This window comes from Hetaerina americana, unplaced genomic scaffold, assembly GCF_022747635.1.
Source record: "Hetaerina americana unplaced genomic scaffold, ioHetAmer1.1.p SCAF_9, whole genome shotgun sequence".
In the NCBI taxonomy this organism is placed as follows: Eukaryota; Metazoa; Arthropoda; class Insecta; order Odonata; family Calopterygidae; genus Hetaerina; species Hetaerina americana.
Window position 1 is genome coordinate 74,955,697 of NW_027287538.1, and position 10,721 is coordinate 74,966,417.

General features: G+C 44.1%; 3 non-coding genes across 3 annotated transcripts; 1 reads left to right on the top strand and 2 right to left on the bottom strand.

The window, feature by feature from the left end:
* Nucleotides 1-205: 205 nt before the first annotated feature.
* Nucleotides 206-277, top strand: TRNAC-GCA (transfer RNA cysteine (anticodon GCA)). The gene has a single exon. It is a non-coding gene; the product is annotated as a tRNA-Cys (tRNA).
* Nucleotides 278-5,663: 5,386 nt separating this feature from the next.
* Nucleotides 5,664-5,735, bottom strand: TRNAC-GCA (transfer RNA cysteine (anticodon GCA)). The gene has a single exon. It is a non-coding gene; the product is annotated as a tRNA-Cys (tRNA).
* Nucleotides 5,736-10,057: 4,322 nt separating this feature from the next.
* TRNAC-GCA (transfer RNA cysteine (anticodon GCA)) lies at nucleotides 10,058-10,129 on the bottom strand. Its single transcript has one exon. It is a non-coding gene; the product is annotated as a tRNA-Cys (tRNA).
* Between the last annotated feature and the right edge of the window lie 592 nt (nucleotides 10,130-10,721).

Sequence of the window (10,721 nt, forward strand, 5' to 3'; positions counted from 1 at the left end):
ATGTAATTGATGCAGGGAAGTCCGTTTATAGCATTCGTTATAATCTTATCGTCCCTCCCCCCCCCCCCATCCCATCGGCCCGCGATTCCCCTCTTCACTTCCCCACGCCCCGTTGGGTGACACACCCACGCACCACTCCCCTCCTCCCCCTCGACACTCGCCTAACTGAGTTAAGTGTTCAATTTCACTTCAGCATTTGTCAAGTGGGGGTATAGCTCAGTGGTAGAGCATTCGACTGCAGATCGAGAGGTCCCCGGTTCAAACCCGGGTGCCCCCTGAATTTTTTTGTAAAGGACCCAGGAATTTCCTTACAAATCTCCATTGCCTTACACCAGCCTAACAACCACTCTTGGTAGGATAATTGTAGAATCCTTTTCTATTTATATCTATTTTATCATGGAAAAAAGTTATGAAGTTGACATACTTTTGCGTAACTAAAAATTAAATAAAATGAGAACTTTCGTTGGCTATTACTCTTCGATAAAACAGTTTTCAAGAGAAAGAGCATTGGAATAAATGTATAAGAAATAGCCTACGGCTGCTTACGGTGGGTAATTTGATAGTCCGTACCACAAGAGGATACTCAACTCTGATGCCCTTATTAATATGACATACTACCTTGATCAAAAATTTCCCGGAATTTATTCAGAAAATTAAAAATACAAGTTTATTCATTTAAATCTACTACCTTGATCAAAAATTTCCCGGAATTTATTCAGAAAATTAAAAATACAAGTTTATTCATCTAAATCTATATTGTCCCCTTCAAAGTAATCCCCATCGACTGCAACACACTTATGCCAGCGCTTGATCCAATCCTCGAAACATTTTTTATATTCGGTTTTCGGTATGTCCATCAGTGCTTCCTGCGATTTTTCCATTACTTCCTCTCGGCTGCTAAAACGCGTTCCCCGTAATGGTTTTTTAACTCGATTGAACAGAAAGAAGTCACAGGGAGCCAAATCAGGTGAATTCGGTGGCTGTTGGATGGTATTTGTTGCATTTTTCGTCAAAAAATTACGAATAATGATAGCACTGTGCGACGGTGCGTTATCATGGTGCAAAATCCACGAGTTTTCTGCCCACATTTCTGGTCTCTTTCGGCGAATTGCTTCACGCAAACGTCTCATAACGCCCAAATAATACTCTTTGTTTACTGTCTGGCCTTCTGGCAAAAATTCATGATGCACTACACCGTTGTAATCCATGAAAACCGTCAGCATTGCCTTCTTTTTTGACTGAAAACGACGTGGTTTTTTTGGTCTCGGCTCATTTGGTGAACGCCATTCACTTGCCTGATGTCTGGATTGCGTGTCGTACTCATAAACCCACGTCTCGTCTCCAGTAATGATCCTTTTGATGAATGTGGGATCGGATTCAGCCTCGCAAATCATGTCTTTTGCGACGTCAACACGGTCTCTTTTTTGCATGAAATTGAGGTCTTTTGGCACCAACTTTGCTGCTACACGACGGAAACCCAAATCATTAACCACAATGTCTTGGACGGATCCATAGGCAATGTTCAAGTCCTCCGCTATTTCTCTGATGGTTAATTTGCGGTTATTGACCAACATTTCTTTTACTTTATCAATTTTTTCACCGACTTTCGATGTCGATGGTCTGCCACTGCGTTCATCATCTTCGATTGACTCACGACCACTTCTGAACCGCTCGTGCCACTGGTAAACGACCGTTTTTTTTAGAGAATCGTTGCCGAAACACTTTTCCAACATTTCCAACGTCCGTCTTCTTTTTTTTGCCAAAACGTTCCCTCTTGACGCTTGGCTTGCAGCTGCCCGATGATTTAATCATTCAGCTGCTGTGTTTGCGGCTTCTTAGCCCGTCGATGAAGGAAGGTCCAATCAACTCCTTTTCCTTTTCAATGGTGGTTGGTCGTCGTCCCGTCCCGTTGCTGCTCTTGGGCGTTTGTGCCTTTCCCAGGAGACAGGTTTTAAGCCGCCGATCGACCGCAAGTGCTCTTCTTTTTTGCCTTCAAGCTCCTCGTAAAAGGCCGTCGCGCGAGTCTTGATGACATCTCCAATGGGCGCAGTTTCAGTTAAGGCGTGGAGAATTTCTGCGGCATAGTTCCAGCCAAGCCCAAGTACACTGTTGAATGCCCCTCTTTCCGTTACCTCCAAGTGGTGGAAGGCCGTCTGAGTCATTCTGCCACTCCATGCCGGTGAAGCGTACATCAAGATTGGGCGAATTGCCGCCACGTACAGATACGTCTTTGTCTTGATAGAGAGGGACAGTGAACGCAGCAGCGGCGAGAGTTGTAGTCGTCTTCCTCTTGCCTTCCTGGTGGCAGCGAGGGCGTGACTTTTGAATGTCAGTCTTTTATCCAGTATCACGCCTAGATAGGTCACCTCTTCCTTCCATGGCGCCTCCTCGGTGCCCACGAGGATTTCTCCTGGTTCTCGCAGTCCTCCAGGTGAAAAAAGAATCGTCTGTGTCTTTGCGCTGTTGACGCTGATTCGCCACAGGGCGTACCACTCCAGCAGTTTGTCTACTGCTCGCTGTAGGTATGTTGCCGCCTTGTGTGCTCTCCGCGAAGTGGTCACTATTGCTGCGTCATCCGCATACAGGGCAACCATGGTATGTCGTCCAAGGTCTACCGGGAGGTCCGCCGTATATAGATTAAAAAGTATCGGTCCGAGCACCGATCCTTGCGGCACGCCTGCGTGGACCTGTTTCGGCTGTGACAGCGCGCGTCCCCAGGCGACACGGAAAGTCCTTCCTGTCAGGTATGATGTTAGCAAGCGGCGCTGCCAATTTGGAAACCGCTGTATTGCAAGTTTTCGCCTGAGACCAGCGTGCCATACCCGGTCGAAGGCTTTCCTGATGTCAAAGAACGCCGCCGTTGAGCAGCATCGCCGATTGAATCCGGCCGTCACCTGTTCCACGAGACGGACGAGCTGGTGTGTGGTGGAGTGTTCCTCTCGAAAACCGTACTGTGATGCCGGCAAGATTGAGTAGGCCGCGATGTGCTTCAGGAGATGTGGCAGCAGTACCCTCTCAAGCAGCTTTCCCAGGGTCGCTAGCAGGGCGATCGGGCGGTAGTTCTCTACGTTCCTAGCGGACTTCGGCGGCTTCGGCAATAGGATGACTTTTGCCGATTTCCAGATGGCCGGAAAATGTCCCATGGAGAAGCAGGCCGTAAAGAGCGTAATCAGGCCGTGCGCCACTAAATCCGTTTTTTACGCAAAATTTAATACAAGTTCGTTGTTGCAAATTTAAATCCATTTCTGAAATTGTAAAAAATCGCCAACACACACAGAGATAGATGTACTCTTGGCTACGTAACTTTTGCAAATGTCAAGTTATGACACTAAGATTTAAAGGGAGTATCAACAACAGATGTACCAATTTAACAAAAACAACAGAACTCAAATCGGAACGATGGGAGCGCCACACGGTGGTTATTCCGGGAACTTTTTGATCAAGGAGTATAATCCCTCAAACCCACGCTTCATATTGCAATACTACATTATCTACGTCCGCACACCTCCTACCTATCCTAATTCCATCCAAAATGCATATTCCTTTCCTCGTCCCACCTCGCTTTCCCAGCACGTCCCACACTATTGTCGTATTTAGCATCCAAATAACAGGAAATACTGATTTCCTTGTTCTGTTTTCATTGAATTTTTTTCAAACAGCCGTCTGACTGCCCCAACCATACGGAAAACGCCAAATTATTTACTGAAATAATGAATCCCTTTTTATAACAAGTCCATTTTGTACTATAGAAGGATAATTATTTCAAATTCATTTTAAAATGACTGCAATATTCTGTAACAATTACCTTTCAATTTTCCACTCTTTGCAACAGAACTATTGGTAAAATAATATGCAAAAATGAGCATATCTACAACATTAATATTAATTTCTTGAAAATCTACGGACTACTTATGTTCAACCTAAAAAAACATTTTTTAAAAGCAGTTTTCACCCTTTTAGCAAGTGAGTTGAATATCACAAATTGCCCACTTTTTTACTTTTTCTTTAAATATATCCATATTTGCCAGTGGAAGATGTTTGCTCGACTTCTACCTTATCGGCGGAAGAATTGGGAGGAATTTGAACTCATCGAAAGATATCCTTCTGAATCTCCTCGATTAGATGCGGACCATACAGGGTTGCACCCAAGAGTGGTAGGGCTGATTTTCTCTGGCGCGAACGGAGCGGTGGAGGGGAGTCTGCCTGGCAGGGTAAGGTGGAGGGGGCTCTTAGCAACAGACCGACACCAACCTCAGTTGCCTGCGGGATGTTGTTGAGTGAGGACACCGTTTTTAGTGAAGCAAGTTTTTTGTTCGCGTCGAAAAACAAAATTAATCTGAATTTAGAGCAACGTTATTCCGTGAAGTATGTGCGAAACTCGGGAAGACGGCCACTGAGACCCTCGATATGATAAAGCAGGCTTATGGGGACACTGCCTTAAGCCGTTCCACAGTATTTGAGTGGCACAAGTTGTTTAAAGAGGGTAGGGAGCTCGTTGAAGACGACCGTCGCTCCGGACGGCCGTCGACGGCAAGAACCGACACGAATGTGGACAGAGTGAGGACACTGCTGAACACAGACCGACGCTTAACCAGTGAAGAAATTGCGGACCAGTTGGGTCAACTTCGGAAATAACTGTTCGCAAATTTCATTTACCTATAATTCAAATGTGGTTCAATTCATGTTCGTTTCCTAGGATAAAATCAGACTCCACTGGAATGCATAATACATACGCACTAATTAGGAGGCAATGAAAGCCTCTCTTCCAGACATTATCTCGCCGGAGACGCATTTCATACATTCGGAGCCGAATTTGAATCCCTCCTTCGTGTAAGCATTCAAAATAACAATAAAATAGGAAGGGTGTTTACGTCACTTGGACTTTTACAGCGGCGGAGGGTCACTCGCTATACCAATTTCAGGTTAGGCTAATTCGTTGGATGTGGCGAAATTGACTTCGATTAGTCTGGCTTGTGTTTTTTATTGTCGAAAGATATGAGCAATTTCTCTTCGTCTTTCGACAAAATTCTTTCGTAACGGGGTTAATTCACCTCGTATAGGCACCGAAGATTGGAGCAATAACAAATGGGACTTGATAGCGAGTGGCTATAATCCCGTACGCCTTACTGCCTGAGCAATATCTTTCTATATTTTCAAGTAGAGATAATTATTAAGGAAGAATGCAACTATGACAGTTGTAAGTCCGTGCAGATCAAAATGCGCAAATACATACCGGAGCCTATTTTTTTGAAGCTGTCATTCACGTGAACACTTTATCGGTTGGTTAGGTTCGTTTCTTTCTTAGTCCTAAGGCAGTCATGAGGTAATTATGCAGAGTGTTTATTCAGGAAAGGGCATCCCATTTGGTGACCTCGTTAAGTCTCCCGGTATATATATCACCAATAATTTCCGCGGATGTCAACTGAACCTGTATCCTTAATGGTTGGGCCGAAAGCCCAGCGGTCGAGACAAAAGACTACCACAGTTCACCCGTAAAGAAAAAAAACTCAATGTTCTTTGAGCCACGGAAATATTTGTCTCAAGAGGACGAGAAGAGTACAAGAATGGGAAAAAATACTTGATAACAGATTGTTGTACTTTCAACGTAGAGTACAATGTTATGCGAAAAGATAGACTGGAACCCGGAAAGTACAAAAAATAGAAGGGGGCACCCGGGTTTGAACCGGGGACCTCTCGATCTGCAGTCGAATGCTCTACCACTGAGCTATACCCCCACCATTCCAAAGGAGCTGAAGATAAGCACTTGTTTGGCAAGTCGTCTGCGGTGCAAGTGGCTCGCGAGGGAGTGGGCGGGAACCCCCACACGTGCGGACGAGGATGGGGAAAAGGAGCGTGGGCGGTGGCCCCCGGGGGGAGGGGGCCTCGTGGAGGGGAAGTAACACTAGAGGGTGGGGAGGGGAGGGAGGTCGCCTGCACTATTGCTATTGCGTTCATTGGGAATTCGCTTTCAACGCTTATTTTGCCAGAGCGAAGCAATCCACCTATTCACAGGGCTCCGTATCGCTCGGAATGTAGATAGTAACCATAGCAACTGTAAGTGGCTAATAGATTGATATAAATGATTGACACCACCAATGCTTACGAATTCATTCACTCATCGTCAGTTTACACTCATCTAATGCTCACACACACACACACACACACACACAGACGCACACACACACACACACACACACACACACACACACACACACACACACACACACACACACACACACACACACACACACACACACACACACACACACACACACACACACGCACGCACGCACGCACGCACGCACACAGACAAGCATTCTGAAAAGAATTATTTAGGGAAGAGCGAAAGATAGAAGAGGTTTTCGGAAAAAGGAAGCCAGTAATGTTTAATATTGATTTTAAAGCTAATGTTTGAACGGAGGCATTGATGGAAGCCTAATTTCAATAAGAAGTTCAAATGTAAATGAAAATGCCCCGGAAGGGTTAGCTATCACTGCCTTCGCTGGCAGAATCTGATTAATTTGCTTGAAAATACTTGAGAAAGTAATAAGTACGCATTGTCGAAAATGGGGATATGCAATATTAAACTGCCACAATTCTCACAAGTCTGTCGTCCTAACGCCTCCTGCCATACACCCTTGGGTCAGTTGGTGAATGTATATTAATGCAATTGTATTTATGACCTGTTCGTCCGGAATGTGCAGACGACTAACAGGTAACAAGTATCTGAAGTTAATGTGTGCCTGCCCTCTTTAAATGCTTTTTCTTGTCCTCTTCGTATAACTGCTAACCATTTAATACTCGTAATTAGTGTAGGAATATTGTATGATTAGTGTTCGGTCGCCTCGCCTTTCCACGCGGTTTTTGGCGGATCGCGGGGTGCCAGGTGCATGAGGAAATAGAGTGAATATATGTAGAATGGCTGGTGACCTACCACCCCCTGCATCACACTCCCTTCCGACGGTTTGCGGGGTAATATGTAGATGTAGATGAATCATCATACTGGTTTTCCAAGATGGAGTATGGAGACGTATAATGACAAAAGAAATACTTTCGAATCGCAAGAGACGCAAAAATTGGCAATTATGAGCTGTACAATAAGCAAGAATAATCAAATAATAAATTACATGAAAACGAAAAACTTTGTTCCAATCGGCGTCATCCTCAGGCACCTGAGGATGACGCCGCAACGTCGAAACTAGTCGTACCTGAAATAAAGTGGTGGATTGGAACAAAGTTTTTCTTTTTCATTTATTAAAATGAACTTCCACAAAGTTGAGGCTGAAACTATTGAGATAAAATAATAAATTATTATTATGGTTATTTATCAATCAAGTCGTAACCCTACTAAGTTAATACCGAATATAACTATTCTGGTATTCACGTGCAAAGAAAACCGATTAGTTTGCAACGTTCTACCGGAGAGAGGACTAACAAAGGAGGAGAAGAAATAGTCGAGGAAGATGGTGGGGAGTATGGAAGGCAACAAATGTATAAAGGTACTGGTCCAAAACGCCAATAGTAGATTCTCATAAAGAAAGGTCATCGGAACGGGATGAATGGTCAACGGAAGAAGGCGACGAGGTGACAAACATGAAAGTAGCGTAGAAAGCGGCGGAAAGAAGGAAGACTTTTATTTCCCAGGAATCAGTATTACCAGAGACAAAGGAACAGGAAATGAATGGACGCAATGGTCTACGGAGAAGATAAGACAATCTGTCTCAACGGCCAGTCGTCGAGGTCTGAAAACGATGGATGAAATAATTCTTGGAAGTGCGTCTGTCTTGCTTAATTTAGGAGATTACCTTCAAACGGCGCGTCGTTAATTGTCATTTGTCGTATTCTCGGCATTCCCTCTCAAGTCACAACTTCCCTGTCCCCTTCTACGGGCTGGAATTAATGCCATTTTGCAGTCTTCTATTGCGCTAACGCTCCTTTTCACGAGTGAGCCTTCGACTTCGCCATTTCCTTTTGGTGTGATGTTATCGTAGTGAGCAGAGCGTAAAGTTACCGGCTGCATGGTCCAGGGCTCAAAAGAAGCTCTCTACCCCATCTACGAAATACACACAGCGCACGAGAATATTCTGGGAAGCGTCAGTGATTATAAGAAAGGAAAATACGTGCATAATACAGATCGTGTTTCAATTTCACGCGCTACAAACTGTTGTACGAGATGATCCCCTCTCGTGTTACAACTTACGTACTCACCCATCAATTGGACTTGTACGTTGTAAATAATGGTTCGTTCTTTCCCTCTGTTTCATTCCCCGAAGTGATTTTTGACCACTCCGTTCCACGTCGGCGTTTTATAAACTGCCTCTATTTAATGAGCACGATGTGAATTCTATTTCTCTTTGACCGCCTTTTCTACTATGTGATTGCTGACGTACAGGTATGCTCTCTACAAGCTATTTCTCTGCCTATTGTTCCATTTAAAATTTGAATTTATATATAGGCAGGCATAAAAATTAAACTTATTATTTCTGAATTTCAAAATATAAAATTCGAGCTCGCAACCACGGATTATTTAATATAATCACCATCTGAATTACGATGGATTATTTTATATTCCTCGGGTGCTCCGTAAATGCACTAACTGTATTTATGCCTGGTGCTGGTACCGTTAAATGCAGTCATTCAGAACCTCAACGACGACAATCATCGGTCGTAACACTCGACTCTTTACTTATACTTCGTTACCGAGGGATACTTCATTGCAGCAATACTATATTACACCCCCTTTACCCTCACTCACATGTCACAAGGAAAAGAGTTCAACAACTTTGCAGCCCCTTTTCGCCAGGCCCTGTTTTTACCAATAGTGACTGCATTTTACTGAGTTTTATCGAAATTCAGGTTTTAGATACTATTATTATTATTATTATTATTATAGATTAATATTATTAGATTGCTATTATTATTATTATTATTGTTATAGAATATGGCCGGCCCCGGTGGTGGCGGGGGTAACGTCCTCGCTTGCCAACCCAGAGGACGTGGGTTCAGTTCCCGCCTAGGGGGGGTTATCCTTCACATAGGACCTGGTTGTTTGTAACTGTCTTTAATGTAATGTAGAGGGGTTAGGTGGAAGAAGGGGCTATGAAGTCTATATCTCGCCCCAATAAGGTCGTTAAATAAATAAACAGATACGTACAGGCACTTGCGGATATAATGCGGGAATATATTCGCTGACTAGCATAGCTTTATGCAAGAAAATGTCCTTCCAAGCGAGTAAAAATTGCTTGACGTCGAAATGCTATATTACGAGGCAGCCAACCATCACACGCACTGACAGAAATGCGCCCTGCATTTCCTCCTTGTCCGATGTGTTTTTTTGCAATATGGTCCAATACATTAACCCTTGTACTCTAAGTAGTCATGCTTTTGTGAGTAGTTGACTGCAATACACAATAGTAATCATGGCGTTATTGCATTATTGTACCATAGTGCACAATACGTTACCACATATTAAATGTACCCTCTTCCTTAATTTAACTTGTGATGATGCTCTTCTTTCCCCATCCTCATTTCATTGACCTTATTTTATTGCAAAATGTTATCAAGCACGACTTTCTAGGTGGCTCATATTTAACGCAAGGGACAAGACATTACCTCAGTTGCAGTTTATTTCGGCGGCTTGTTAAGGAGCTGTATGAATCTAAGATGTCGAACCGGGGACCTCTAAAACTGCAGCCGAATGTTATTTTACTACAGAGCTCTACCCCCGCACTGCCTTTGTGGGGAAGGGTCGCGACTGTCTCCAAATCTTAAAGGATATATTCAATCGCTATCGAAGTTTCTGTAACGGCTTCCTTGAGAGACTTCGTAAACGCTGATTGCATTATGTATTTGTAACAGATGACAACCAATATCAAAATAAGATGATGACGCGACGGTGGAAAAAAATTTTGCATGCCCTCCGCAGTCACTTTACTTCAATGACTATATTGGCTACAACAAAAATATATTGAAGTATAAAAAGATAAGAGATTTCGAATTGTCCTTCAGCAAAGGCACAAAACATATGCGTTCGACCGTTCAACGAATAAAAAATACCAGGGGGCACCCGGGTTTGAACCGGGGACCTCTCGATCTGCAGTCGAATGCTCTACCACTGAGCTATACCCCCTCTGCTCGGAGCGGTCATTGAAATAAAATATAAATTACGCAAGCGACGAGTTTCGCGCGCGAGAGTGGTGCGTGGGTGGGTCTCTCCCAGTACGGGCAAAGGAAGTGACGTGGGGCCGGGGGGGGGCGATGGGAGGAGGGGGAGTGAGGGGGGGTGGATGAGGAGACAGTTTCAAGTTAATGCGAAGTCATTCGACTCCAGTTGAAATCGCAGGTGGTGGCCCAATTGAGTTTTTGAATGACGGCTCGAACCTAACCTTATGAAGTCATACTACGTCTATGTATGTCCATCGCCGATTGGGTGACTTCGTGAAAATATGCCGCGAACAGTCGACGGTAACAGACAGACTTGTCCAGAGGAGTTGTGGACAAATTCAGGGCCAGACGTCTGGTATTTGGAAGCCCTGGATATGAAGGGGAGGGAGAAGGGGAATCCACTCTCATATTTGAGTTGACCTAATGTCCACGCACGTTTTCCTCATTGCATGGATGATAGGTACAGGAGACATGGTAATTCCATCTACGGAATACCATGCGGCATGGAAACCCGTGCTCTGCACAGGGAACAATGTTAACATTAATGGCAGTTAACG